This window comes from Phyllobates terribilis, unplaced genomic scaffold (genome assembly GCF_046119375.1).
Source record: "Phyllobates terribilis strain yellow unplaced genomic scaffold, ASM4611937v1 Scaffold_11__3_contigs__length_659146591, whole genome shotgun sequence".
NCBI lineage: Eukaryota > Metazoa > Chordata > Amphibia > Anura > Dendrobatidae > Phyllobates > Phyllobates terribilis.
In genome coordinates this window covers 146,644,892-146,652,931 of record NW_027362771.1, presented here as the reverse complement: position 1 = coordinate 146,652,931, position 8,040 = coordinate 146,644,892, and the positions used below count along the sequence as shown (strand labels likewise).

The 8,040-nt window shown below is 36.4% G+C and overlaps 1 pseudogene; it reads left to right on the top strand.

The window, feature by feature from the left end:
* Positions 1 to 985: 985 nt before the first annotated feature.
* LOC141168064 (U2 spliceosomal RNA) lies at positions 986 to 1,165 on the top strand (annotated as a pseudogene).
* Positions 1,166 to 8,040: the final 6,875 nt, after the last annotated feature.

Genomic DNA, 8,040 nt, shown 5'->3' with positions numbered 1-8,040 from the left:
ACTGACATGTTTCTATCTATCTAATCTGTGTGTGATGCTCTATTCTTTCTGTTCTAAATTGTCGGGTACCGGTGTATGCTGCTGATGTATTGCCGGCTTTTCATGTAATACATTCTACATTATTCTTAGTTGTTTTCCTTCATGTAGAATTAACCTACAAGGAAAGAAAGGGTTTATTTTCATTCCGATATTTGTGTCCCATTGACTTGCATTGGTTTCCGGTATCGGAATCGGCGATATCCGATATTTTTTGGGTATCGGTCCGATCCAATCCGATCCGATATTTCCCGATATCGGAAGGTATCACTCAACACTACTCGTGACCTGTTGTCTCCGTCTGGTGGATCATTTGTTAAGAACTTGTCCTATCAGAAGGAAAGAATAGGAGACATTGGCTAGGCCAAAGAAAAGGAGATGTCGGCAAGACCAAAGGTAAAGGAAACATCAGTCAGATCAAAGGAAAAGAAGAAAAAATCAATGTTACCTGTACAGAAAGAGTAGAAAGGACAGGGTGAGGTGTAAGTTGGGAAGACAGCTATCCAGGCAAAAACATCATCTGAGGAGAGAACAAAAGTGAGAGGAGGTAGTAGATTGAATAAAGAAAAATGATTAAACAATCCTAAAGATGTGGAAAATATGGAGAAAGAATATTTGTAAGTACATCATAAATATGATGCTGAGGGAGCTAAAGAGGAAGTCTGGGAAACCTTAAAGAGAACATAGAAAGTCTTTTTTTAGAGCAAAGATTATATATCCAAATAGGCTGAGGGAAGAAATAAGGAATAGTTGAATTGGAGAAGATTTGCACAAAGAGTTGTACATGTTTATACAAATAGACAATTAAGAAACATGATGTCATTTTTAAAACTAAAAGTGTGCGTTGATTTTTTTTGTGTGGAAAATAAATAAAATATATACACATATATAGGATTTAAAAACATATGCACAATGATGGATTTGAGTCATATATTTGAATTTTAAGATCTAAGATTTTGTAATCTGAGTGTAAAAAAAATAATAATCTGATTTTATCAGTTTAATATCTGATATATCCCTTAGCTGGGGACCATATATTAAAGGGATTTTTAGAACAGGGAGATGGAAGAAGAGCTTGCTCTGTGCATTGACCATGTATTGCAGTATCTCCAGGACCAATGCACCCTTTTTCTAATCCAGTTTAAAAAAAACAGAATGAATTGAAAGTAAGTAAGTAAGCAGCTTCACTTGCTTATTTTGATTGATGGTGAATTTTTGGGATGTTTGTTTCTCTTTTTTTTTTTATTCCCGCTTGCTTGCTTTTTCCTGGTTAAAAGCTGCAAAAAACAGACAACTCTGCTACATCTTATGTGTGTGCATTGCTTTTATCTATATAATATATTCAATTTGTAATTGAATGTTATCTATCTATCCATCCCTCCCTTTTAGATTGATGGAGAGAGAGGGATTTTGCTGATGGTGTGGGGTATTAGACACAATTACATTGAATTCAACCATTAGTCTATCGTTTTGAACCAGATGTAGGCAAACATCCCATGAGACAAACACTAATAGCTCTATATTAGGGAATAAAGTCCTTTCTAATTTCACATACAACAATCAGCTAATACCCTGGTTCAATGTCCTATCACAGAATCTAGTGCCCATAACCAGTAATATTAAAATTATCAAGAAATGCATTCATGCCCACTTTTGTAGTGAAGGAACCATTACAACATGTTGTGGCAGAGAGTTCCACAACCTCACTGCTTTTGCAGTAAAGAATCTGCATCTGTGATTATGACTAGACGTAGAGGATACACCCTTATCACCATCGCAGGCCTAGGTGTAAAAGATCTTTAGAAAGATCCCCTCATATACAGTTGAAACCAGAAGTTTACATACACTATATAAAAAGGCACATGCTTGTTTTTCTCAATATCTGACATGAAATCAGAACAAATCTTTCCCGCTTTAGGTCAATTAGGATTACCATAATTTTTAATATTTGCGAAATGCCAGAATAATGAGAGAGAGAATGTTTTAAGGAATTTTTATTACTTAATGCAAAGTCAAAAGTTTACATACATTTCATTAGTATTGGGTACCATTGCCCTTAAACTGAATGACTTGGGTCAAATGTTTGGGATATCCTTCCACAAGCTTCTCACAATAGTTGGTTGGAATTTGGGCCCATTCCTCCTGACAAAACTCCACAAGGTGCCAGCCAGGTTTGTAGGTCACCTTGCTCGCACCTGCCTTTTCAGCTTTGCCCATACATTTTCAATAGGATTGAGATCAGGGCTTTGTGATGGCCACTCCAAAACATTGACTTTGTTATCCTCAAGCCACTTTGTTATCATTTTGGCAGTATGCTTTGGGTCATTGTTCATTTGGAAGACCCATTTCTGCCCAAGCTTTAACTTCCTGGCTGATGTCTTGAGATGTTGCTTCAGTATTTCAACACAATCTTCTTTTCTCATGATGCCATCTATTTTGTGAAGTGCACCAGTCCCTCCTGCAGCAAAACAACCCCATCACATGATGCTGCCACCCCCGTGTTTCACAGTTGGGATGGTGTTCTTAGGGTTCTAAGCTTTTCCCTTTTTCCTCCAGATGTAACGATGGTCATTATGCTCAAAAAGTTAAATTTTAGTTTCATCAGACCACACGACATGTCTCCAAAAATTAAGGTATTTGTTCCTGTGTGCATTTGCAAACATTAATCTGGCTTTTTCATGTTTCTTTTGGAGTAATGGCTTCTTCCTGGCAGAGTGGCCTTTCAGTCCACATTGATATAGTACTCGTTTCACTGTGGATATTGACACAATCTTACCAGCTTCCACCATCATCTTCACAAGGTCTTTTGCTTTTGTTATTGGGTTTATATTCACATGTCGGACCAAAGCACATTCACCTCTGGGATACAAAACCCATCTCCTTCCTTAGCGGTATGATGGCTGGACATTCCCATCTTATTTGTACTTGCATTTAATTATTTATTCAAATGAACGAGGCACCTTCAGGTATCTTGAAATTGTACCCAAGGATGAGCCAGACTTGTGCAAGCCCACAATTCTCTTCCTGATATCTTGGCTGATTTCTTTAGACTTTCCCATGATGCTACACAAAGAAGCAGTGTGTTTCAGGTGTGCATTAAAATACATCCACAGGTGTGTCTTTAATTAACTCAGATGTTGCCAAAAAAACTATCAGAAGCTTCCAAACGCATGACATCATCATATGGGCAGTCCTGAATTGTTTAAAGGCATAGTAATCTTAGTATATGTAAACTTTTGACTTTGCAGTAAGTAATAAAAATGCCTTAAAGCATTCTCTCTCTCTCATTATTCTGGCATTTGGCAAATATTAAAAATTATGGTAATCCTAAATTATCTAAATTCAGAAAGGTTTATTCTGATTTCAGGTCCGGTATTGAGAAAAACATGCATATGTGTCTTTTTATATACAACCCCTGGCAAAAATTATGGAATCACCGGGTTCGGAGGATGTTCATTCGGTTGTTTAATGTTGTTTAAAAAAAGCAGATCACAGACATGGCACCAAACTAAAGTCATTTCAAATGGCAACTTTGGGGCTTTAAGAAACACTAAAAGAAATCAAGATAAAAAATGTGGAACTCAGGGTAATTTTTTTCAGACCAAGCAGAGGGAAAAAATTATGCAATCACTCAATTCTGAGGAAAAAATTATGGAATCATGAAAAAAAACCACACAAAAGAACAATCCAATACATCACTAGCATTTTGTTGCACCACCTCTGGCTTTAATAACAGCTTGCAGTCTCTGAGGCATGGATTTAATGAGTGACAAACAGTACTCTTCATCAATCTGGCTCCAACTTTCTTTGATTGCTGTTGCAAGATCAGCTTTGCAGGTTGGAGCCTTGTCATGGACCATTTTCTTCAACTTCCACCAAAGATTTTCAATTGGATTGAGATCCGGACTATTTGCAGGCCATGGCATTGACCTTATGTGTCTTCTTTCAAGGAATGTTTTCACAGTTTTTGCTCTGTGGCAGAATGCATTATCATCTTGAAAAATTATGTCATCATCCCCAAACATCCTTTCAATTGATGGAATAAGAAAACTGTCCAAAATATCAATGTAAACTTGGGAATTTATTGAAGATGTAATGACAGCCATCTCCTCAGTGCCTTTACCTGACATGCAGCCCCATATCTTCAATGACTGTGGAAATTTGCATGTTCTCTTCATGCAGTCATCTTTGTAAATCTCATTGGAACGGCACCAAACAAAAGTTCCAGCATCATCACCTTGCCCAATGCAGATTTGCGATACATCACTGGATATGACTTTCATCCAGTCATCCACGATTGCTTTTCCTTAGCCCATTGTAACCTTGTTTTTTCTGTTTAGGTGTTAATGATGGCTTATGTTCAGCTTTTCTGTATGTAAATCCCTTTTCCTTTAGGCGGTTTCTTACAGTTCAGTCACAGACATTGACTCCAGTTTCCTCCCATTCGTTCCTCATTTGTTTTGCTGCACATTTCCTGTTTTGGAGACATATTGCTTTAAGTTTCCGTTCTTGACTCTTTGTTGTCTTCCTTGGTCTACCAGTATGTTTGCCTTTAACATCCTTCCCATGTTGTTTGTATTTGGTCCAGAGTTTAGACACAGCTGACTGTGAACAACCAACATCTTTTGCAACATTGTGTGATGATTTACCTTCTTTTAAGAGTTTGATAATCCTCTCCTTTGTTTCAATTGACATCTCTCATGTTGGAGCCATGATTCATGTAGTCCACTTGGTGCAACAGCTCTCCAAGGTGTAATCAATCCTTTTTAGATGCAGACTAACGAGCAGATCTAATTTGATGCAGGTGTTAGTTTTGGAAATGAAAATTTTCAGGGTGATTCCATAATTTTTTTCCCAGAATTGAGTGATTCCATAATTTTTTCCCTCTGCTTGGTCTGAAAAAAATTACCCTTACCGAGTTTAACATTTTTTATCTTGATTTCTTTTAGTGTTTCTTAAAGCCCTAAAGTTGCCATTGGAAATGACTTTAGTTTTGTGCCATGTCTGTGATCTGCTTTTTTTCAACAACATTAAACAACTGAATGAACATCCTCCAGGCCAGGTGATTCCATATTTTTTGCCAGGGGTTGTAGTGTATGTAAACTTCTGGTTTCAACTGTACTTGTTCATTGTAATAAAATCGCCCCTTAACCTTCGTTTTCCCTAACTGAATAACCCCAAGTTTAATAACCTATCTTGGTATTGCAGTTCACCCATTCCCTTAATAACCTCACTTGCTCTTCTCTGCAGTTCAGCTATATCCTTCTTAAACACTGGAGGCATCAAAATTGTATACAGTTTTCTAAGTGTGGCCGCACTACTGATTTGTATAGAGGCAAAACTATGTTCTTGTCATGAGCAGCTATGCCTGTTTTAATGCCTCCCATTATTTCATTTGCCTTTGTGGCAGCTGTCTGACACTGATCATTAAAGTTTAGTTTGCTATCCACCCATACACCCACATCTTTTTTAATGACAGTTTTACCCAGTGTTTTACCATTTATTACATAATTATACATTTTATTTTCTCAAGTGTATGGCCTAACATTTATCTACATTAAACTCAAATTGAAATTTCTCAGCCTAAGCCTCCAGCTTACATAAATCCTTTTGTAATTTAAAATTTATCTCCCCTTGCAGAGTTTGGCATCAACTGGAAATATTGAAAATTTACTCAATATGCTCTATGTAATGCAAAAATCGACATTGGTTAATATTTACTCTATAATCAGTGTTTGTACTTTGTGACTGCAGTACAAACACAGATACAAACACTATACAAGAGCACTGTACAAAACATTATATACATGAAATACATTATTGCTATAAACATAAAAATTTAAGGTCCTTAGAATACATTTTGATCAAAGTGTGTGTGCCCATATGCCAATGACAAAGCGACCTCTATTACATGGGATCCTACACTAAACAGACTCACGTTATATATACATATTATGTGAACTTTATAATTTATAGTAGGGTGTACATTATCACATACATACACTCATCAGAGGCTGCAGAACCATGCTTTTACTTAAAAAGATGCACTTCCATTGACAAATATATTGTCTATAGTGAAAGTCATTTCTATATTGACCCAAGCACTTTTAATAGAGAAAATATGTAATCTAATCTGTTATATTTTATTTAATTGTTATATATTCATGACTTTTGAATGCCATGTTTAAAATGCAGAAGGTCCTAACCATTTGTTACATTCATGTATTTCTACTACTGTTGCAGCTGCTTTTAGGCTGCATAGCTCGTGTTTCATCACTAGGTGGTGCTATTTCCAAGGACTTGTACAATATTGGAATCATGACTTATAGACACAGTATCCGGAAACCTAACACGTAATACAGTAACTGTTATCATACAGGCTTTTAGGTTATTTCTACACATTTTTTAATAAATTCAATATTTTTGTGTTGATCATGTAGATATTTTTTATAAAACGTCTGACGAGGAAATGGTGGACTTTTAGAATTTAACTTAAGGTGGTTTGCAGTCTTGAATATGCCTTAGAGAGAATCATAAGCTTTTATCTTATAATATCCTCAGACGAGAAACCTGGCAAGGCAACTGGAAAAGCACTTAATGACAATTGTAGCAGTGTCTCTGAGGCAGACTAAGAAGCACAATCATCCTTTTGCACTATGGCCTTTTGTATAAGTCCAGACATTGAGATAACAGAAGTGTCAGAATTCTAATTTCATCTAAAATTGAGTTCCATGATCTCATTCTCATTAGTATGTGTTGAATCAAGTAAAGAGCACTATACGATTTAATGCTGGCTACGACTGAGCACTTCTTTTATCCTAGTCACAATTAATGCAGTTTTGTATTAGGAAGTAAAGCTTCTAGAGAGTGATAGTAATCCGTCAACTCAATAGAAAAATATAGCACACAGCTATGTAAATGAAGCACACTAACCCATGTGAACTGGGTTCAACGAGAAAAAAGTTTGTATTCCCAGCCTTTGTAGGAACAATTGACCTACATGAACATGAGCCTCTTTCCAGATAAGATGACCCCGGTTTGAAAATAGCCCTTCAGTCATCGCTATACTGAGAAAATTATAGGGATTATCTTTTTGGGAGTTATTTCAACCCCCATGAAAGCTCTGTCCTGGATGGAATTTTTTCCATATTTCCAGATTTAAATGATTTCAATAGTAAGAACTGTTTCCAGTATTTCAGGTTATTACAATACAACCCTGTTGAGGCTATAAAACATTAACTTTCTCTTTAAATATATAGTATGTATGATATTACTCATGAACTGTAAATGTAATATATACAGAAAATTGCTTTGTGATAGACATTATGTATAGTAGCTCTGGGGAGCTGTAGGGCATGCTATTTTTATATGGATAATGTGCATGGGTATATAATGTGCTACAAATGAGAAAATTAAGCTACAGACAGAAATTTGAAATAATAAATTGAACCAGAAGAAGCAAAGATAAAAACATAGCGTATACGTTAAATGTATCCATAGGGCTCAATTTACCTGAAAGATGCCAAAGTGATGTCCTTTTATCAGTCAATGGGCTAGTACACATCGGAATTGAATAGCCAGTTAGACTACAGTATTCATTCTATGCAGAACGATTCCCACAAGTATATTGCAAATAAATATTTAGGGTGTGAAGTAGTCAGTCTAACATAGAAACAACCCCTTAAAATTAAACTTTCTCCAATATGCCTTAAAAATCAAAACAAGGACCCAAGAATGTGAATCACACCAACAAGGACCAATAACTGACACTCTATATTAGACTAGTATATAGAGGTATTCCGTATGTTCACAGGCGGGATCCCCTATTAAACAAAAGAGAGGAAAAGAGTCAGTGCTACTAAATACCACCAAAAACTGCCTTAATTTGGCCCCTACATACCAGCGGAGGTTGGAACGCTATTAAATCAAAGAGAATGGCGCCTCAGCTCCTCAACGGCTCTCCCTCCGTAAGCCTCAATGTCCCTAATGTTACGGTGGGGTGGC